This window comes from Hordeum vulgare, chromosome 3H (assembly GCF_904849725.1).
Source record: "Hordeum vulgare subsp. vulgare chromosome 3H, MorexV3_pseudomolecules_assembly, whole genome shotgun sequence".
In the NCBI taxonomy this organism is placed as follows: Eukaryota; Viridiplantae; Streptophyta; class Magnoliopsida; order Poales; family Poaceae; genus Hordeum; species Hordeum vulgare.
Window position 1 is genome coordinate 253,981,402 of NC_058520.1, and position 23,142 is coordinate 254,004,543.

The 23,142-nt window shown below is 45.0% G+C and overlaps 1 long non-coding RNA gene across 1 annotated transcript in view; it reads right to left on the reverse strand.

Moving 5' to 3' along the window:
- The window catches only part of LOC123439846, a 41,143-nt gene extending 20,415 nt beyond the window's left edge, over positions 1-20,728 (reverse strand). Inside the window, exon 1 of the long non-coding RNA XR_006630195.1 lies at positions 20,259-20,728. This is a non-coding gene — a long non-coding RNA (uncharacterized LOC123439846). The remainder of the gene's footprint in view (positions 1-20,258) is intronic.
- Positions 20,729-23,142: the final 2,414 nt, after the last annotated feature.

Here is a 23,142-nt window from a genome sequence, read left to right on the forward strand (position 1 = left end):
ATTTTTATCATGATATTTTCTGTAGGCATCTTTAGAGATCACTTATTCCTCCTTTCGTCCATTCAAAAATCCTTGATGATTCAAACCTCATATTGCAAGCCTTAGTTGACGGAGTAGACGGAATACTCGGAGTTGGATCGGAAGACCTCGAAGATCCCGAGAACTTATGAGAGCAAAGGCAAGCATCCCTTTGACCATGAATGAGCATATGTTATGATGCATAATAGTGTAGCAATTATTTCCGTTGCATATGATCATAAGCACCGGTAACTCATTGAACTGATGTTACCGATGGCTCCTCCGGAGCACATGCATTGATCTTGATCCTACCACCTATGAGGGTCATGCTAATATCATCTTGACATGTAAAGTTAGAATAGCAGTACATGAGCATTTTGTTGGTACAAAGCAAAAGTTTATGAAAACCCCGTCGGGTGCCACTAATGCTCGAGGGTGATGATGAGTTAGGTGGCCACTTTCGGAGAAGTGGTACACCGGGTATTTTGAGTGAGTATGGTTTTGGAAATGGGATTCGATTTATGATGTGTCGACCGTCCCAACCTTACATGTACGACCATGTTACCCCTTTATGGGACAGGGCTTTGTTGACTACTCTGGTCGGTGCTAGCAAAGAGCCACATTACTAGTGGAGAGAGTTATGTGTGGTCACTGTCGAAATCGGGTCGTGCCAGGTAGGGCGACTATGCCGTTTTTACGTGTTCCATGCACACCGTTGGTCCCCGCATGGTTGATACTGTCTGGAGACGGTGCTCGTAAGACCTACAACATGTGGCCTAGGTACCAATCGAGTGGACCTCTTTGTCTAGTATCGTCAAGGGAAAGGCATTGATCCGGAACTTACCTCGGGTATGTTATATACAGCAAGTCGTGGATGACACGGAAGTTTCCCGGATCTCGTGGGTCCAGTGTACTACCTATGCAGAGTGTAAAACTATTCGAATAGCCGTGTCCACGGTCAAGGACAGTTGGGTGGTGCTGCTTAAACTATGTCCAATTATTTTCGCATAAACCAAGTGTGTGTGAGTATGGTGTTATTAAGAAATAGTTGATATGACCAAGTTTGGTGACTTGGCATATAGGGTGAACCCGGAGTGTTCAACCCTCGACAGATATATTGGTATCTGTAACCTATTATTCAAGTAACATTTAACTTATGTTGCAAACCCATGATCATGTTATTACAACCAAGTTGTTGTCCACCAAAGATACACATTATTGTTATCCTTCACTTGCATTGTTCATATCATGCGTTGTTTGGGAGTACAATCAAAAGTACTCAATGGCTTCCCATTTGCTATTTCATTGAGCAGCTTTGAGAGCAAAGGATATGGTGAAGAGTAACTTGGTGACGTTCTTCCGAGCTAGGACGCTTCCCAGTCAGAATGCTTGTAGGTTGAGGCTGATGGCATGGGTTCGCGCTTTTGATCAATATTTCCGCTATTGGTCCAGTTTGGTGTGTTGGCCCTCAAGTCCCTACGTATGTAAGACTTGACCATAATGGTCATTTATTGTATCAAACAGTATGTATGGATGTAAGACTCTTGTTATTAAGGTTCTCTGTGTTCGGTGAGCATTGATCTCTGGGATCACTGAGCACTTTCACTCGGTGATCTCGACTCGTAAGTCCGGTCCCCACAGAGCTGGTATCAGAGCCATCCTGACTGTAGGAAGCCCTTAGTTAGCACGGACTTTAATTACAATAAAACAGCTTTCCAGACCCTTCAAAAGTATTTACAAACCTGTATCTTTCTCACCTCTCCTAAATTTTCAAAGAAAGCAAGGTTTTACCTTAGCACTCCCACTCTTATCTTCTTGACATCCCTCGTCGGCATGTTTAAAACTTGCAAATAGCTGCTAGCCCCCTTATTCCTGACCATGTGATTACTTAAAATCCTCTTGGGCAACTCGAAAAGAAGCAATCTTTCCAAGCGACCACCCTTGTGCTGAAGAACAAATATGACAACTCTACGACCAGACGACACCAACAGAAGTACCTCCATGAGGAACAAGGACATCGAGACCCAGAAGTTGGCGACACCCTCGACGCTGTTCACGAGTGGTGCCACCTTTACCTACGATAATCAGGTCGTAATATATGCAAGGCCATGATCTACATCACTAATAGAGCGACCCTCTCAATATTAAGGTTGTGTCGACCACCACCGGTGTAAGAGAACCTTACCATTTGGTCCGCCTCACCTTAGGGAGCAGGAAACCGGTTCTCTTCATCCCCCGCTCTAGGTGCCGATATCGCGATCAGTTTGAGTGATAGGTCAGAACTCTATCATGCCTTGCTGACGCCATTGCATAAAGGTTGTCCACTTGAGACTCTTGAAGCCTCAAAAGACAAGAAGACAATGACAAGATCACGAAGACAATAGAAGACCCTGTCAATGACAACCATGAAGAACCACCTTCCTCAGCAACTCCCCAGACGAGAAGACATCAAGAGCTCTTTCCAACTCAACCAAGTTGCTTTGGTGAGCAACAACAAGAGGCGTGACAACACCATGAGAAGCTCCAGAAGACTTAGCGGACTCCTCTCCGAGGCACGAAGCAAGCACAACAGTCGAGTCCGAGAACCATAGGGAAGGATGAGTCGTAAATCCCTTATGCGAAGTCGATCCGTGAAATGATTCTGATGGAACCATGTTGTGTGTTGTTTGTTTATGTTGTTTGTGCTTTGATATAAGTCGCACTTTTGTTCTAGGCAGCAAGCATGCGGTTATATCACCTGCCTCATCTTGATGTTTTAAGTTGACTTTTCCAACACTCGTTTGATTGCACCTGCACTATAGCACCACTTAGGCACTCTCCTCTGTGCTGCTGCTCTCTCTCTCTCTCACCTATCTCGACAACTCTAGACCAACAAGACATGATGCATCGGGAATCCACTTCGATGGACAACTGACGCTGAAGATACTGACTGTACCAAACTCAACCACAACCCGTAGGAGTTATGCCTTCCTCGAGATTGGAAACCCTCTCTAGACCAGACTAGCCTCCGCAAGCCTTTCCGGCTAAATTTTCTGGTCATGTGTCTAGTACATGGACTTGCGAGAACACACGTAGATCCCCGATAAACCCCCGCTTAGCACCGGGTTCTTTATGGAACAAGTCATCGCATTGAACTAGTATCCTTCAATCTTAAGCTAGCACCATAACCCTGATGCCATAAGAAGGACCATTCTCGGATATAAGAATATTAGACTAAGGTTGTTGTGATGATGATAGTTGTCTTGAGGATATAGCTAGGCTACCTTGGTGGATCGTAAGACCCTTATAAAGGTAGGGTAACTTGGTGGAACAAGTTGATATAGTAGCATGACTTACATGTTCCTGGAGTAAGTTGGATTCAGTAGGACGATTATGATCACGAGAGATAATTCTTGGTGGTATAATTGACTTTATTAAGTAGTTGGCATGATTTGATGCTTTTACCATAATGACTTGGAGTATCGAGTAGATTTCTCATTGGAGTTGAGTCTTGGATTTAAAAAGGTAATCTTAATAGAGTATCGATGATGAGAGAGACCACATGGTTCGGAGTAAGTTGGATTTAGCCCGATGATCTCGATGATAATACCATGTTTCTTGGTGGATAACGAGTGCGAATACTTGGAGTTGCCGAACTGATTTACGAACCGATCTGAAATGGCCTTGGAGATTAGATGGCCATGATATTGGAAATTGGTGGATACATCATGCTGTAATCCTTGCAATAATATGTGAATTATGACGACTCTAAGTGATTATGTAGAACCCCATCAATATTGGATTTGTAGAAGGGAAACCATGCTTTGGATTGGTATACCACACATTTTGATAATATAGAAATGCAGTACCCTGTCCCTTGAATGAGCTAGCTGGACATTTGGATTCGTAGCATCCAAGTTCAAACTTAGCATCTTGTATGCTTCCCTCAGGTTCTCGCATAGGGACGCATGTGCAATGTATGTTGTATGATACTTGTGGTGTTTTGGGTTTAGTCCTTCCCTCATCTCCGGAGTTGACTAGCATGAGTGGTATGGAGTTGACTTATGTGAGATGGTATATTTGGAGAAATAGGGTGATTTTGTCATCCCGAGTTAGAGGTCGGGCTATTGGCATCTAATGAATGTGCTTGGAGATAAGATGATAACTCTTCACCCACATCCTAAGTTCCTTGAGATCCTAAAGTTCCACCCAGCCATAAGATGGTCAGATTACGACTCTAAGTCGTTGGAATATGGCTAGTACTTCGCCTGACCACCACCCCTCGTGTCTATGACGAATTTGGGCATGAAGAACTAGATCGTGTTGGACCGTAAACCCCTCGGCCAGTGACAACCCATAGCAAGCTTCCGTTCTCCTCACCCGTCTCATGAGCACTGTGCTTATGGCATGCTTAGGGAAATACGTTGTTATCCTCGCGGATGACATACTTATTCACCCAATAACAGGAAGAACACCTTAGTCCTATTTGGAGGAGCCCCAGGAATGCCAATCGCTATGCCTCTCAAGGGTACAATGTTATCTCGAGAAGGTGGGCATCTCGAAGCCACTCCAAGACAGGGAAGGTCTATCCTACTCAAGGCGAGACGAAGAACTGCCATGGTTGGGAAGCCACGACAATGACGAAGAAGCAAAAAACGTCAACCATCGATCCTGCACCGAGGACATCAATGAAGTCAAGAAGCCTCGACGAATCAAGACGATGACGCCCTTGGACAGCGAGAGAATCAGACGGCTTCTTCTTGGTCCGAACCAAGGACGACAGTCCTAATTGGGTCATGGTGGAAACCTGCTGAAGTGATCCACCCGCTTCCCGAGCCACAGACCTTGGGAGTGGATGACTGGTCTATATTCTTGGGTAGCGAGCTCATCCAGGACCCCTCGCGAACCCTCCAAGATGGTAGGACCTGTTCTGGACTCTGAGTCTCCAAGCTTAGACTCATGGGCGAGGCCCAACCCAGACCTCTTTCATGAGAAGCCTTGAAGACCACTACAACACCCTCGAGGATGAAGATCACATGTGACCATAGCTTGCCTGCCTTAAGGGAGTCAAGGACTTCCCCAACAACAGCGAGCCACATGAAGTCCTTGACCCTTATGTTCTAACGCGAGACATCTAGATGTCACTAACCGGCATGCGAAGCCCCGGGACGAGAACCCAGACACACTATCTTGCCACGTATTCTGGCTTTGGAATGCACTTGCAAGCCAGAACCTTGCACGGACTTAGCCCACCAAGCCCTTGACCTCGGTCAAGCATAACTTATTGCCAGACCCCGCTCACGATCAGGCAAGGTCGTGTGGAGCATTAGAAGTTGTATCATCAAGCACCTCAAGACCACAACAACAACATGGGGACATGAAGACTACCTCCAACTCAAGATTTTGTATCTCTCCAACACCTAGCCTAGAAATCTCGGGGAAAAGATTTTCTTAAGGGGGTAAGGTCTCTAACACCCTTTGTTTAGCTTTCCTAACTAATTAACTTATTTCAAAAATTAGGACCAATTAATTTTTTTGTGAATGCTTGTGATGCTTGAAGTGACTATTTTTTGCTTTCTTGTTGGTATGCTTGTGTTGATTCTCAATAATTCTTGTTACTCTCGAGACTCACCTCCTTAGCCCAAAACTCCTGCCTAATGATCATGCCATGTGTTTAGGACCAGAAACTATTTTTACCAATATTATTTTCACCAAAAAGCATTTCCTTGAATTAAGCTTTCACAAACCCTAGAGATGGGATTTTTACTACAAGTCCTCAAGTTAGGGAATTTATTTTGCACCAATTATTTTATTAAAAACCCATTATCAAAATGAATTTCCAAAACCACAAAATTATTATTTTAAAAGTTATTTTACCATTTTATTTAAATACCTTCCCATGGGACAAAAAATGATCTCTTATGAAGGAAAGTTATTTTTATTGCTATCAAGATATTTGAGAAAATTTCGGGGAACTTAGTGGACATATAAATGAGTTATTTTTATTGCTATCAAAAAATGATCCATATATATGAGTTTTAACACATGGTCATGTTCAAAATATTGGGCAAACCCCTTCAAATCCCTTCCTGCCTATTTCAAGCTATTGGTAAAATTCTAGCATGTTACATATGATATATGTGATGGTCTTGCCAAGTTTCATCTCATTCCAAGTTGATTTGCTTCCCCTAATTATTCTAAGACCCTATCTGTCCAGATCCAAATTTGAGCAACTCTACATTCTCAAGTATCTCCAATTGTGCTCAAATTTTGTAGACATGTTCTGATACTCCAATAATGCATCCACAACAAGTGGTCCATCAAGGATAATAGAAGAACTTGTCCCAAGCCTCTCAAAACCCTCTCTATTGATTTCTGACTTTGGGAAACTTTACATTATAAAGTTTCTCCAATTGACCCAAAACTTTTGGGCATGCTTTAATGCTCAAATAATCCCCCCACACCAAATATTGGATTTGTGGGAATTGATTTGAATAGTTTTGTAAGATTTCTGCCCATTTCATGAGATTTCCAAGTCTACATTGGAAACCTTCTTCAGCAAATCCCAAATTTGGTGTCCAAGCTTATTTTTATCTATTATTTGATCCTGTTAAGTTTCATATCCATTGAAGTCCATCTGGTTGCTCTGCCACTCATCAAACACCTTGTGTGCATTCACTTTATTGGCTACTTTGGCCCCTTCCACTTTAACCCTTGAGCTCAACTTTCTACCACACCTTCATATAGTTACATTTTACCTCCAGTAACATTCCCATGGACACTGGTAAATTATTGGAGAGGGATCCCTTGTAGCTATTCCTCATTTTTACCCTTGGATCAACATCTTTACCCCTCTTGCCCCACTTCTGCTTCAGCCAAGGCCCCTTCATTCTTCCAGGGCATCCCTAGCATGCTAATGCACCATTTCGTATCAAAATATAGTATGCTCACGTGGGAAATATGAGCAGCCCATCTGAAACTTCATTTCTGGCTGAAATGTAGCCTTGCACAGCAAGTAATAGGTACTTTCCTCCTCTTGAGCTGAAACTTTGCAGTGGTGAAGTCTTTCCATATCAAGTGCTCCAAGACATGGTTTCACCCCAAGGTTTTCCCTGTGGAAACAAATTTTGCCAGCCCCTAGTTTACTAGTGGAATGTTAACCTCAGTCAAAACCAGTTCAAACTAGCCCCAGATGCAACCAAAATCTTGAGTCTTCTTCCTGCATGTGTGCCCTACGTGTTGGAAATGTTTGACTGGTCTTAGCAGCCCTGTGGACTCGAGTGGCCATGGTGACCGCGGTGGCAGCATGCAGTAACGGTGCTCTGCACCATTTCTTCATCCTGCAGCTCAGGTCCCTCAATGGACGCGTGTCCTAGCGCACCAGGGCACTCCCCTTAACCAGTCCAAGCCATCCCGATGCCTAGAAGCGGCCAAGTATTCCCTAGCATGCGTGTTCTCGCCGCGCGCCGAAGATCCAGAGAGCTCCCGAGCTCTCTCACCCTTCCCCCTCTCTTATCTCCTCTTCCCCGAGCTCTCTGGCTTCAACTCAGCTCGTCCTCCCTCCTGGAAATATCATGAGCTCCCTCTGCTCTTATCGCGCTCTCTCCCCTCCTCCCATGGCCGCGAGGCCAATGATTCGGCTCGCCCGAATTCGAGCTTTCCTGAGCTCCTCCTCTCCTTCTGGTCGGCGTGGGGCATCCCCCTCTTCCTCCTTCACGCCCTGCCAACGCTGTTTTCCCTCTAAGGTACTGGGTGCTTGGAGCCACAGCACCGACGGCCCTCCCTGCGGCCATTCCAAACCGACGCCGCTGCAGCCCTTCCCCGCCGGTGCGTAGGGCCTGGTCGGACGCAGTCCGGCCGCCTGAGCCCGCTGGTGTGTCGGGCTTCGCCGGAGGTGGCTCGTGCCGCCGCGGGCAAGCGCCGGCGTGACTGGCTCGCCTCCCCCCTAGTCCTCTGCCCACGCGAGGTAGGGGATGAACCTGGCGGGTGGGCCCCGCCCGTCAGCAGCAGCCAGGGTCGGGCCCAACCCCGTAAGTGGAGGCACACCTCCATCTTGCCACCTGCCTGCTTGTAACGCACATTTCCGAAAGTGTGCCAACAACGTCTCAGCGCCCGCGCAGTCGGGCCGCCCTAGTGGCTATTCTGCGCCCTGAGCGTCGTTTAAGCCTTAAGTGATTCCATCTGTTTTCTCTCTTTTATTTTTCTGATAAGAGTCATAAATCCTTAGTAAATTCATATTAACTCCAATTTGTTTGATTCAAACTCCTGCAGGTTCCTAAAATTCAGGGCTATCCTAATATGTGCCTTGCTCATTTTTCCAGACAACTATTTTGTTGCATTACTATTCAAATATAGATTTAAATGCTCCTATCCCATGTTTCAAAAATTCCATCAGCATTCAAATCAACTCCAATTGGAGTGAGTCCAAATTCCAGAGCCATCTAATATCATGCCCTATTTTTGAATCCTTGGTCAACATTTTTATCAGACTTTATTCTGTTGCATTAAATAAATTGCTTCCTATTGCTATTTATCTTGTATGAGAAAATACATAGAATACTAATTTCAACTCCAAATCCACTGAAACAACTTCCTAAATATTTCTGAAATTATTCTCTATTAAATGAGTGCCTCCACTCATTTTTATCATGATATTTTTTGTAGGCATCTTTAGAGATCACTTATTACTCCTTTCGTCCATTCAAAAATCCTTGATGATTCAAACCTCCTATTGCAAGCCTCAATTGACGGAGTAGACCGATTACTCGGAGTTGGATCGGAAGACCTTGAGAACTTATGAGAGCAAAGGCAAGCAGCCCTTTGACCATGACTGAGCATATGTTATGATGCATGCTAGTGTAGCAATTATTTCCGTTGCATATTATCATAAGCACCGGTAAATCATTGAAGTGAAGTTACCGATGGCTCCTCCGGAGCACATGCATTGAGCTTGATCCTACCACCTATGAGGGTCATGCTAATATCATGTTGACAAGTAAAGTTAGAATATTAGTAGCATGAGCATTTTGTTGGTACCAAGCAAAGGTTGATGAAAACCCCGTCGGGTGCCACTAATGCCCGAGGGTGATGATGAGTTAGGTGGCCACTTTCGGAGAAGTGGTACACCGGGTATTTTGAGTTAGTATGGTTTCGGAAACGGAATTAGATTTATGATGTGTCGATCGTACCAACCTTACATGTACGACCACGTTAACCCTTTATGGGACGGGGATTTGTTGATTACTCTGATCGGTGCTAGCAAAGAGCCACATTACTAGTGGCGGGAGTGATGTGCGGTCACTCTCGTGATGGGGTCGTGCAAGGTAGGGAGAATATGCCTATTTTACGTGATCCACACACACTGTTGGTCCCCGCATGGTTGATACTGTCCAGAGTCGGTGCTCGTAAGATGTACAACATGTGGCTTGGGTACCAATCGAGTGGACCTCTTTTTCTAGTATCGTCAGGGGAAAGGCATTGATCTGTTATTTACCTCGGGTATGTTATATACCGTGAGTCGTGGATGACACGGAAGTTTCCCGGATCTCATGGGTCTAGTGTACTACCTTTGCAGAGTGTAAAACTATTCGACTAGCCGTGTCCACGGTCAAAGACAGTTGGCTGGTGTTGCTTAAACTACACCCAGTCGTTTCCACATAAACCAAGTCTGTGTGAGTATGGTGTTATTAATAAATAGTTGATATGACCAAGTTTGGTGACTTGGCATATTGGGTGAACCCGGAGTGTTCACCCCTCGACAGATATATTGGTATTTGTAACCTGTTCTTCAAGTAACATTTAACTTATGTTGCAAACCCATGATCATGTTTATTACAACCAAGTTGTTGTCCACCAAAGATACATATTTTTGTTATCCTTCACTTGCATTGTTCATATCATGGGCTGTTTGCGAGTACAATCAAAAGTACTCATTGGCTTGCCACTGGTTATTTCATTGACCAGGTTTGAGAGCACAGGATATGGTGAAGAGTAACTTGGTGACGTTCTTGCGAGCTAGGACGCTTCCCAGTCGGAATGCTTGTAGGTCGAGGCTGATGGCATGGTTCACGCTTTCGATCAATATTTGTGCTATTGGTCCAGTTTGGTGTGTTGGCCCTCAAGACCCTACATATGTAAGACTTGACTACAATGGTCATTTATTGTATCAAACGACATGTATGGATGTAAGACTCTTGTTATTCAGTTTCTGTATGTTCAGTAAGCATTGATTTCTGGGAATACTGAGCACTTTCACTTGGTGATCTCGACTCGTAAGTCGGGGTCCCCACACCTTCCCTCATAGAGAGGGCAAATTGAATATGTATCTCCCATGGATGACTCACCGTCTGTGTTCACAGGGGTATCTCCACCACCTCCCGGCTTTCCGGGAGGCTAACCCCATGTGTAAAGCCGACGAATATGTGACGTCGCCCGATCCGAGGCATGGCGGGTTGGGAGAACCGAGCCGTCCCGACGATGTCGGTGCAGATGTACGGCTCAGGGACCGATGTTCCGATCTTGCCGATTAAGACATGAATCTTGCCGAAGGGGACCCGGTAACCTGATTCGATTAAATAGGCCTTGGGACCCCAGCTTGAATTGTCCATGTAGTATCTTCCGTGGTGGCTCTTAGTCATGAGGCCGACCGCGTATGTCCCGAACCCAGGGAGGCCTCCCTTTGAGAACTCAACTCTACGGTGGGCGCCAACAGTTGCTGAATTAGGATCCCATGCGCCACCATGCTGAAGTTTTAAGAACCTCGAGTGGGCAAAGCATCAGTGTTCAACGGTGCGTCCCGCGTCCATGCCGAGTCATCAGCGGTGAAGCTAAGGGAACCGAAGAGGATCTCGCCGCCGAGTGTCATCATGATGAAGAAAAAAGATGGCAACTCCAACTGCGCTAGAATTTGCTAGACGCGCAGCCCCACGATGGGCGCCAACTGTCATGGGAATGAACCTGGCAATAGTACCACAGTTACGAACGGAGTTTGGGGAGCCTAGCTATAGTGCAGTGGTCACAGCCGGTTCTACGAGTACAGGCCTCACTCAAGAGTGGTAAAGGCCCTACGTCACGAGCCCAGAGGCTTGGTGTTTGCTTATGGGTGGTTTCAGTATACGGAATTCTCAAGCCTTATCATGGAGCTGAAGGTAGGATTACAGAGTGTGTTTAGATCCGTTGAGCGTCGTATCAAGGCAAGTTAATGCTAATAACTTCGAAAGATACTAATAACAACAACTTTAACTTTGGCATTACTCCTAAGTGGTAGATTGACCCTCTTGTTGTTGTAGTCTCTTCCTCATCCATGTCTTGCTATAGTCCGAGTGTCAGGGCACATCTGACTGACCGAAGATGGTCTGAATGATCCTGTGTTTCTGATTGAGAATCTGTTTTCCCGAGTGAGGCCGAGACTGAGCCGATAGCCTTGTGGACACTAATGCTTGTGCGGGGCCCTAGGTGGGCCCCTGAATGCTGGTCCATGGACCTACCCCTAATGGACAACCCCATCAACCGCTACTCATAGACCAATATGGATAAGGTCATTACTTTTTGCAAGAACTATCTTCATTTCTTAGCCGCGAACCTGACTTTGCCTAAGATAGAACCTGCTCCGAGTGAGGACATCCTCCACAATCAGGGGCTTAGCTGTGAACCTGCTTTCGCCAAAGTAATAACGTTCTGAACGCGGGCACGACACCCGCTCGGAGACCAAGATGGACTGGACCATAATTGTTCGCAAGAACTACCTTCATTTCTCACCCGCGAACCTGACTTTGCCTAAGATAGAACCTGCTCCTAGTGAGGACATCCTCCACACTCGAGGGCTTAGCTGTGAACCTGCTTTCGCCTAAGTAATCATGGTTCTGAATGTGGGTACGAACCCTACTCGAAGACAAAGATGGACAGGACCGTCATTGTTTGCAAGAACTACCTTCATTTCTTAGTCGCAAACTTGACTTCGCCTAAGATAGAACCTATTCTGAGTGAGGACATCCTCCACAGTAGAGAATTAGCCGCGAACCTCCTTTCACCCAAGCAATAAATGTCACACCCCAAAAATTTAATAATATTTTTATAAAATAACATATTGCCTAGAATAAATTTTTTGAGAAATAATTTACTTCATGTCTCTTCTCAAAGCCTCTTTCCAAAAACTTTTCTTTTCAAGTGGCATTTTAAAGATCATTTAGTGCTTGAGCCCCATCTTGAGACCATTTTAACTTCTTTATTTAATTAAATGGGGATATTATTTTGGCCATGTTTATTTAAAATCTGGATTTCTGGGTTTTTAATTGAGTTTTGAAACACTCTTTTTTCCTTTTATTTTGGCCAAGTAAATGTTTTTGAAAATTTATGTTGGAACCTGAGTGCATGCATCAAGACATTTCTTTTCTTGTGGAAAACTCATTGGAGATTTTATTTTAATATTTTTGCCAAGGTTTCTTTTATTCAAAAATGACTTCTATTTCCTTTAAGGGCCTGTTTTACACTACAACCTTTATATAATTTTTTCTAAAAATTCTACAAAGATTTTAAGTGACACGTGATGTCCGTGGATCATTTTTTTGTAAAAACATATCCAAGTGTTTTGGAAAATTTGAGCTGATTAACTCCTTTTCTATTCTGGCCAAAAGTGGAGTTTGTACTACAACCCCTAGTTATATTGTTCCACAAATTCTATAAAAAAATTGGGGATGTCAAGTAATGCATGGGATTCACTTTTATAAAAAATCCAACCTTGTGCCTTGGAAAAATTTAGCAAAACAACTCTTTTTCTTCTTTGATCCAGTTTGGTACTTTGTACTACAACCATGTTTTTCCTTAATCTGGTTGCCTTTAGATTTTGCATGCTTGTGTGACACCCTAGCAAAACCTTAACTCCATGAGTTGAGCCCCATTGAATGATTTTAAATGCATGTGATGTTAGCCTGAACATTTTGTTCAGAAATGATTTTCTCTAACAATTGCATTACCAAGTTATTCATGTGGCATTTCATCAAGCACCTTGGGAGCATAGACATATTTGGCATTATTCTTGATTTGCTCTATGGAGTTGTTTCCCCAACCAAACCCTCATGTCCACCAGACCTTCCCATGCCCCTAGCCTAACCCTAGTAAATCTTAGCAGCCTTGGAGTCCATTGGTGATGCCTGGCATTTCATCGAACAGGTGTTGTGCGTGCTCTAGACATGCCGAGAGCACACATTTTGCACGCGTGTGTGCCGAGCCGTCGCGTCTGTGCACCTCCTTGCCGTTTTGGTCTGTTGTAGAGTCACGTTAACGCTCTCCCCAGACTGTTGGCCGCCCTGCCCTGAGCGGCGCAGCGCGTCGGCCTGCAGCTCTGGCAACCTGCCGACCGCAGCGGCCCGTCTAAGCAGTGGTCGGCGCCGCCCGGACCTTCCCCACATGCCAGGTGCCCCGGTTCCCCTCCTGCCTCGTCTTCGTGTAGCCCCGCTACCCCTGCTGCCCCTGGTGCCGACCCTGTTGCCTCCGGTGTGCTGCCATATGGATATCACCGCCATGCTTATCCCCTGACCGCCGCAGAACCGACTCGGAGCCGGCTATAAAGAGCCTCTCCAGGGGCTGTTGTGTACTCAATTCCTCTCTTCGAGCCATAGGAAGCTCCTCCTGAGCCGCAGCTGAACCAGAGCCTCTTCTCCCCTCACCTCTGGCCGAAGCACTGGCGTGCCCGGCGCCTCCCGCGGTTGTCGAAGCTCTGCCCCGTCTAGAGCTCCCTGGGCCCTCCTCCACCCTCCTCGAGGTGCAGCTCGTAGATAGGCTGAACGTCCAGAACGGTGGCCCGTGCCGCCGACAATCGCTGCCGGAGCCCGCCCCCGATGATGTCTCACAGCTTGAGTGGAACGAGACAAATCCAACACGTGGCCCTCACATGTCGGTTAGCCATCCACTTCGCTAGCTAGCGAGTCCCCCGTGGTGCGTTTTCATTCGGTTAAAGCGTATTTTCTGCAGCCGTTTCGGTAGGTGCGCTTTCTCTGGTGGGAAGCGTATTCCTTCTGAAGCACTTTCCTTTTGGTGATTTTATTAAAAACAGAACTGACCAGGATTTTCAAAAGGCTCGAACTTTCTATAAAAAACTCCAAATGGACTGATTATTTTTCATACTTATTTAAAAATTCCTCAAGTTTATTTACAAATTTATTTTAAAAAGATTAAACAACTTTTGTGTGCTGTTTTGTGTCTGTGTGTTAATTCAAATATTTTCAAAATAGGATTTTGGAGAGAGGAGACCTACTTCAAGATTTTGGGATAGACCTCACCCTCCTCAAACTTCAAAGGCAAGCATCTTGAACTCTGTTTTTTCATAAAGTGGTGTGATGTTTGTTGTGGTGCATCTATTGTGTGATTTTAGATTTTGTTAATAAAAATCTCGCATGAAATCATACCTTGCATAAGAGCATGTGATGGATATTGTTGTTGCTAAGTTTGTGGAAGGCAAGTGGTGAGTGGTTACTGCCTCATACTTCGTATGCTATGTGCGTCTGGACAACCTTGGAGTAACGGTGTCTGCTGGAAATGAGACCATGGGCTGACACCTCGTGGGACGAGAGTGGTTAGTGAAAGCATGTCGGGGTGTGATGGTAGTAACCCTTAGTTAATTCCTTCAAGAAAATTGTGTGGTGCTAAGAATTCCAGGAAAATAGTAAACTCCCTAAGTCGACCGTTGATCGAGTCTTATCTGTGTGTCGGCTTATCTTCGTGCTGCCATAGGTCTTTCCGAAAGGGAATGCGGTCTAGTAGGTCATAAATCTATTACCAGGTACACATCAAGTAGAGAGGACGGGATGAAGGTATCCATGGCCCTGGACTAAATCAAGTCATCTGGTCAGGGGGCATGGGTGTTTCCGGCCTGGGACCCAAAGGGAGCGGCCATTACCTTGTAGCGCGCGGTATAAATTTGATCCCATGCTAGTCGAGGTTGGAGCCTCCCCGTCTTATGGATTTTCCCTAGCATTGTAGTCCGAGTGATGTCGGTCTTCGCGGTGGAAAATTGGGTGTGTAGTGGTTCTGAGAGTTTACTTCTGAGGTACCATACACGGGATTAGTCCGAGTGACTAATGAAACCCGAGGGCTGTGGGTAAAAAGTACACAGTACCCTCTGCAAAGTCAAAACTATTCGAGTAGCCGTTTCCATGGTCAAGGACGACTGGTTGACTAGTCAAGTGTGGGTCTGAATGTCGATCTTCAGAGGAAGTTAAAGAAATCGTAAGACTAATCAGGAAATGTGGTGGATGATCATATTATTATTATTACTGTGGACTAACCCCTATGATTATGATTGATGGATATCCGTGGGATGGTTCTACCTCCTGGATATTCTATATTTATTATTGTTTTATATAAGCCCTTTATATGTTGTTGCTCAGAAGCCCGATTGAGGCATGCTTATTATTATTTCTTATAAGCCCTTTTTGTGGTGTCGCTAAGACGCCCGACTAAGGCATGCTTATTATTATTTCTTATAAGCCCTTTTTGTGGTGTCGCCTAAACGCCCGGCTGTGGTATGCTTGTTATTATTTATTACAAGCCTTTCTATGGTGTAGCTTAGACGCCTGACTATGGCAACTGTTAATACTTGCATGTGAGCCCTTTAGGTGGTGTCGCTCCAACGCCCGACTGCGGCACACATGTTATTACTTATTCATGGTTACCTTCCTTGCTTGTTTATACAACATTGGTGGAAATTGCTTATCTGCATGAATGCATCCATGAATTAAATTCTAATGGCATGGTAGAGTTATTAAGTGGATTATGCGTGCATCTCCCCTGCTTTAACTTATTTCTTTTCTTGATGTTTGCGAGTACATTCAAAGTACTCACTGGCTTGTCCCTGGCTATTGTGCTGGCCAAATTGCATAAAAAGAGGAGCACGATGCCATCAACCCCATAACCTAGGAGCCTCGGATAGCACCCTTATGAGATAGGAATTTATCGAGGTCAGCTGTTCTTGTGGGAATGAAGTCCCATGGACGTTGGAGATTCCTCGACTCACTTCCGCCGTCAACATCAAACATCTGTCCAAACCAGTAGACCTTTATGGTATTGTAACCCAGATTTTGTATTTTTTTCTTGGATATATTTTATCAAGTGAGTGTCTACCAACTAATAGTAGTCCTGGGGCTGGTGAACACAAAGACCTATTTTCTGAAAAACCGGTCGCTACAACCTTGGTATCAAAGCCAGGCTCACCATTGGTTAAACCTATCTTAGCTAGGTCGCTATCCCCACCCCATATATATATATATATATATATATATATATATATATATATATATATACCTAGCCTACCCAACGGAATAGTCAACCACAGTAGACATCCGACACCTTTTTGGCAAATGGTGCTAACCTGTCAGCCCAGCCCTTAAGCTTTGTGTCTATGACCGACACCAGAGCTGTCGCATCTCCTAGCGTGCGATGAAAGACTCCCTATTCTATATAGGAAGGCCTTGCCTCAGCCCAGCAACCCGCAAATTTGAGACCACCACTCTAGTAAAAACCACTTGACTTGCAAGATGCATGGCCGCATTCTTTGCAACGAGACCATCGTGTTTGAGCCTCGGGACTTCGTAGTCATCCTTGCCAACCTCAGCCACCAAGTTTTTGGCATAGAAGAGCCTCCGGTGTATGTTGTACATGAGGAACCAGCGAGTGCGGTTATACGTTACTTTTGGCATGTGTGCACCTCTATGGAGGGAATTCCTTGTTGGAGTGCCCTCACCATTTCACTGGTAGAGTAGCCACATATGAAGGCTTGTAGCCCGAGAAGCTATAGTCCAACTGCGACATCTGTCGCCATGGATGGATAGCCAACCATTCGGCTACTATCCTTGTTGTGAAGGCTATGGTAGTCTGACCCGAGTTGCTAGTGAATACCTTGAGGAAGACCCTACATTGGTGGAGATTGTGCGCTATTTGAGAGCGCAGGAGGCAGTCATCAATCAGATCGCCTCTGACTTGGTCATGAGTCGCACACCAACTGCTCGCCAGAACCCGGGAGATCATGAAGTCGCAACCGCCTCCAACAACGAGCACATCTTGGTTGGAAGACCTATTAGATCTCTAAGGTCTGCCCCAACCTTTATGTTAGCTCACCCGACCATGACCCCGGCGGAGCTTCACCACAATTTGGATGCCTTCTGTTAAGAAGTTGTGCCAAGGTCATGCCGTCCAAGACGTCGTTGCCACCGCAACCCTCTATCCCCGTTCCATAGCCCTGTTGACTCTCGAGCCATGGTAAATGGAGGAGCCGTACTGGTTACTGAACCCGTCCGCTCAGAGAGCAATGAAGGCGGAGCGAGTCCGTCAGAGTAGTTGTTTGGCCTTAGTACCGAGTGTTGCCATGTAATGTTGTATTCACGTGTTGTAATAGACCCTGTTTTAAATAAAATTGCAGGATGCGTGCACGCCTTTGTTTTTAAAGGTAGAATTGTGTAGAGCAGTCCGTGCGGCCTTTGAATAAATTTTTGGGCGTGACCACCCAGCCACCAAGCTAGCTAACAGAGTGATGTGTCACTTGGGAGTTGATACCCGAGTTTCCATACCGATGAACCAAGACACACCAGTGTCATACGGTGTGTCCCTAAACGAGGTACCTAGCGAGACCAACCATGACCGCGCCTAGCACTTCTCACCAAGTGTGCTACGGTGAGCCAGTCCTCCCCATGAATACCCATTGGGATTCATTCAGAAATTCTAGATACAACCCCACAAAGGTAATCATGTTGCCTCGTAGCCCAGTATAGAGCAGACCTAGTGTAACCATCCCTTGTCCTTCAGGTCTTCGCAAAGGGTGTTGATCCATCAATGGGTGGATAAATTCCACACTCCTTCTATTGGAATTTTTTCCCATATTTTCCATTGGTGGGCGGTTGTTGTCAGACAAAAAGGGGACACGTTCTCCAGACTCCTTCTAGGAGAAGTAGAATGTGTTTCCCCGATCGGGAAGATTTTCTCGGGAACCCCTTGCCCGTATCTCGTTAACCGCCATCAGAGTATATGTTAGTCCAGTAGTATGTTTTCCTGATGCTGGCTGTGCAGCAGTGTACTATTTGATTGCATTGTTTGCACCTACATATGAGTGAGGGTGTGCTATATGATTATCTTGTTTGCGCATGCAATTGAGTGGTCATGATTCCGTGTTTTCATGAGTGAATTGTTTTCTCTTCCTAAGCAAATCTCGGGCACAAGATTTAGTTTTAAGGGGGTAGTGTGTCTCACACCTCAAAAATTTAATAATATTTTTATAAAATAAAATATTGCCTAGAATAAATTTTTTGAGAAATAATTTACTTCATGACTCTTCTCAAAGCCTCTTTCCAAAAACTTTTCTTTTCAAGTGGAATTTTAAATATCATTTAGTGCTTGAGCCCCTGCTTGAGACCATTTGAAATTCTTTATTTAATTAAATGGGGATATTATTTTGGCCATGTTTATTTAAAATATGGATTTATGGGTTTTCAATTAATTTTTGAAACACTCCATTTGCCTTTTATAAAATTCTTCCCCAAGTAAATGGTTTTGAAAATTTATGTTGGAACCTCGGTTATTGCATCAAGACATTTCTTTTCTTCTGGAAATTCATGGGATATTTTATTTTAATGTTTTTGCCAAGGTTTATTTTATTCAAAAATGACTTTTATTTCCTTTAAGGGCATGTTTTACACTACCACCTCTATATAACTTTTTCTAAAAATTCTACAAAAATTTGTATGTGACAAGTGATGTCCCTCGATCTAATTGTTGTAAAAACATATCCAAGTGTTTTGAAAAATTTGAGCTGATTAACTCCTTTTCTATTTTGGCCAAAAGTGGAGTTTATACTACAACCCCTAGTTATATTCTTCTAAAATTCTATAAAAAAATTGGGGATTTTAAGTAATTCATGGGATTCACTTTTATGCAAAAACACAACCTTGTGACTTGAATTTTTTTAGCAAAACAACTATTTTTTTTCTGGTCCAGTTTGGTACTTTGTACTTCAACCATGTTTTTCCTTACTCTGATTGCCTTAAGATTTTGCATGCTTGTGTATCATCCTAAAAAAACTTTAACTTCATGAGTTGAGCCTCATTGTATGGTTTTAAATGCATGTGATGTTAGCCACAACTTTCTGTCCAGAAATGATTTTCTCTAACAATTCCATTACCAAGTTTTTCCTTTTGCCCAAATGACTTGACCTTCATGACTAACACCTAGGGTGAGTATGATATGGAGTTTTTGGGTTGCAAAAAAGCTCATTGGAAGCCTCTGGCATATCATCAAGTACCTTGGGAGCATAGACAGATTTGGCATTGTTCTTGATTTTCTCTATGGAGTTGTTTCCCCAGCCAAACCATCATGTCCAGTAGCCATCCCCTTACCCCTAGCTTAACCCTGGTAAATCTTAGCAGACTTGGAGTCCATTGGTGATGCCTGCCATTTCATCGAAGAGGTGTCGTGCGTGCTCTGGCAACCCGCCGATGGTAGCGACCGGTCTAACCAGTGGTCGGCACCGCTCGGGCCTCCCGCATGTGCCAGGTGCCCCGGTTCTCCTCCTGCCTCGTCTTCGTGCTGCCCTGCTGCCCCTATTGCCTCCCCTCTGTTGTCGTATGGCTTTCCCCGCCGTGCTTATCCCCTGACCGCCGCGGAACCGACCTGGATCCGGCTATAAATAGCCTCTCCGGGGGCTGCTGCGTACTCCATCCCTCTCCTCGAGCCATAGGAAGCTCCTCCCAAGCTGCAGCTCAACTAGGGACTCGTCTCCCCTCACCTCTGGTCGAAGCCCTGGTGTGCCCGATGCCTCCCGTGCTTGGCGAAGCTCTACCCCGTCTAGAGATCCCTAGGCCCTCCTCCACCGTCCTCGATGTGCATCTCGTCCTCCCGAGCGCGTAGATAGGACGAACGTCGAGAACGGCGGCCCCTGCCGCCGGCAATCGCTGCCCGAACCCGCCCCTGATGTTGTCTCAGAGCACGAGAGGAAGTCCCCTCTCTCCAAATCCTATTTTGAAAAATATCTAAATTAACAAGAAAATCCAAAACAAAACAAAAAAGTTGTTTGAGTAATTTTGAAATAAATTTTTAAATAAACTAGAGGAAATTTTAGAGAGGTAGGAAAAAGAATCAATTGATTTGGAGTTGTAAATAAAAAATTATGAGCAGTCAAACTTCCTGACTAAATCTGTTTTAGAAATCAATTATGGAAGAAAACGCTTCGTTCAGAGTATGCTTTCCTGAAACTGAAAGTGTATTCACACTAGGACGCTTACCTGCAGGGAAGACACACCAGCAGGGTGGCGCCATAGGAGCAACGACTCCCTCTTACCGACAGGTGGGGACCACCTGTCGGGTTCTGCCCGTTCCTCCCGCGTCGTGGCGAGAGGTGAGTACGGTGAAGATTGCCGGTGCTAGAGGGTGTCATCTGTGGAGCTCGACATGCCGGCAAGCTCAAGGGAACGTGTCGCATCTCAGGGAACTGGGGAGGACCTCTGGAAGACTCAGAGCAAGGCAGGGCTTCAGCCATGGCGGATGACGTTGTCACACGGGAGAGGGGCTTTGTTGTCGGTGGTTCCTGAGACAAATTGGGGGTAGGAATGGATCCCTCGGTGTAGTAGGGGCTAGAGGAGGGCTCTTGGAAGGAGGGGGAGGCTTTGGACTAGCCAAATGTGCCAGGGGGATGGCGGCGGGTGGTGCTGCCGGAGGTGAGCAGAGAGAGGGCTCCGGTCGAATTGCGGCGAGATTCGAGAGCTGTGGGCTCGGGGCGGGGGGGGGGGGGGGGGGGTACTAAAGTACGCAAGAGATCAGGGTTCCTTTTATAGCTGTAGTCGAGTCGTTTCGCCGGGGCTTTCAGATAAGCTCGACGGCGGCACACTCTGGCTAAGGCTCAGGCGCAAAGGGGCTGCAGCAGGGCTTAGCAGGGGCAGGCTAGCGACGCAGCACGGGTAGCAGCAGGAGGAGGAAATGCTGCAGGGGATGGATGAAGAGCAGCTGGCAGCTGGAGGTGGCATAGGCGATGCTGGCCTCGGCAGATGCGGCAGAGATCAGCAGGAGGCCGCTGAGGCGAGAACTTTCGCTGCTCTTAGTGTTGTAGGCGAGAGGCGACCAACAGTAGGGCAAGTCAAAGCGTTGCGCGGCTTTAGAGACTAGCCAAGGGACACGAGCAGGTGGACTAGGCAGCTCGGGCATGTGCATGCAAAATGTGGGCTCTAGGTGTGCTCTGGGTGTGCACGGCAAGTGTTTGACGAAAAGTCAGAGCATGCCAGGTGTTTCCACTGCGTGCGAGGCTACACAACACCAAGCTATAAGATGAAAGGGGGCTGAGGGATATGCAGGTTGGCCAGTGAAATAATTTTCACAGTGTAGACTACTACCCATGCCAAATCTGCTTATGAACTCCAGGTGTTCGGCAAATTGCTAGAGGCATCAAATGGTCTTTTCTGCACACAATAATCTCCATCCCCGAGTCTCTGTAGATGTTAGTCGTGGTGGCAAAGTTAGTTACATCAAAGGAGGAATTTGTTAGTACAAATTGTGGAGAAAACCTTTTTTGGTCAGAAACTTTGGGGGTATTAAAACATGGACTAAAAAGCAAAGGATGAAAAATCGCAAGTCAATTAGAGCAAGGGAGAAAAAGGTTGTAGTACAAAGTACCAAAGTGGACCAGAACAGAAAAATAGTTGTTTTGCTAATTTTTTCCAAAGCCCAAAGTTGAGCTTTTCCATAAAAGTGAAACCCATACATGACCTGACATCCACAAATTTTTATAGAAATTTTGAAATATTATAACTAGGGGTTGTAGTACAAACTCCAATTTGGACGAGAATAGAGGAGTTAATGTGCTCAAGTTTTTCAAAACATATGGCTAAGGTCTTACAAAAATAAGATCCAGGGGCATCATAGGTCATCTTCAAGTTCTCATAGAATTTTTAGAAAAAGTTGTCTCAAGGTTGTAGTGCAAAACAGACGCTTACGGGAATTAAAAGTCATTTTTGAATAAAAGAAACCTTGCCAAAAATATTAAAAAGAAAATCTCCAATGAATTTGTTAGAAGAAAAGAAATGTTTTGATGCGGGCACCCAGGTTCCAACATAATTTCCAAACATATTTACTTGGGGAAGAATTTTATAATTAGGGAAAAGGAGTGGTTCAAAAATCAATTGAAAACCCAGAAACTCATATATTAAATAAACATAGCCAACTAAGTCATATCCCCATTTAATTAAATAAAGAGTTCAAAATGGTCTCAAGCAAGGGCTTAAGCACTAAATGATCTTTAAAAAATGCCACTTGAAAGGAGAAGTTATTGGAAAGAAGCTTTGAAAAGAGTCATGAAGCAAATTATTTCTCAAAAAATTTATTCTAGGCAATATTTTATTTCATAAAAAAATTGTGAAGTTTTTGGGGTGTGAAAAACACTACGCCCCTTAAAAATAAATCTCATCCCTGATATTTGCTTAGGGGAGAAACTAATTTACTCATGAAAACATGGAACGTGATCTCTCAAATGCAGGCGCAAACAAGGCAATCATATGCCACACAGTCACTCATATGCAGGTGCAACAATGCAATCAGATAATACATCGCCACTCACCTAGCCTCGAAAAACATACTACTGGACTAACGTACACTCCAAGGACGGTCAACGAGATACGGGCAAGGGCTTCCCGAGAAAATATTCTCGGTCGGGGAAACACATTCTACTTCTCCTAGAAGGAGTCTAAAGAACATGTCCCCTTTGGTCCGACAACAACGGCCTACCAATGGAAAATCTGAAAAAAATCACTAGCCAGGGTGTGGAAGTAATCCACCCATTGGTGGGTCAACACCCTTGGTGATAAGCTCAAGTATAAGAGATGGCACACTACCACTACTAGGGAAAAGCCTAGCAGTACCGCGTTTTTAGGGCTATCAGTAGCGCGGGGTACCGCACTACTGATAAGGCGCTATAGCCAACGCTTTATCAGTAGCGCGCTTTTTCCCATGCTACTACTATAGCTACTTAGCAGTAGCACTGTCCTTACCAGCGCTACTTCTAAGCGGCTTAGAACTAGCGTTTTTTATTTTCAGCGCTAAAGAGCGCTACTACTATATTATCACATATCTTTTTTTTATCTATTTGCGATTTTTTGTATAGATTTTATATAGTATTCTATG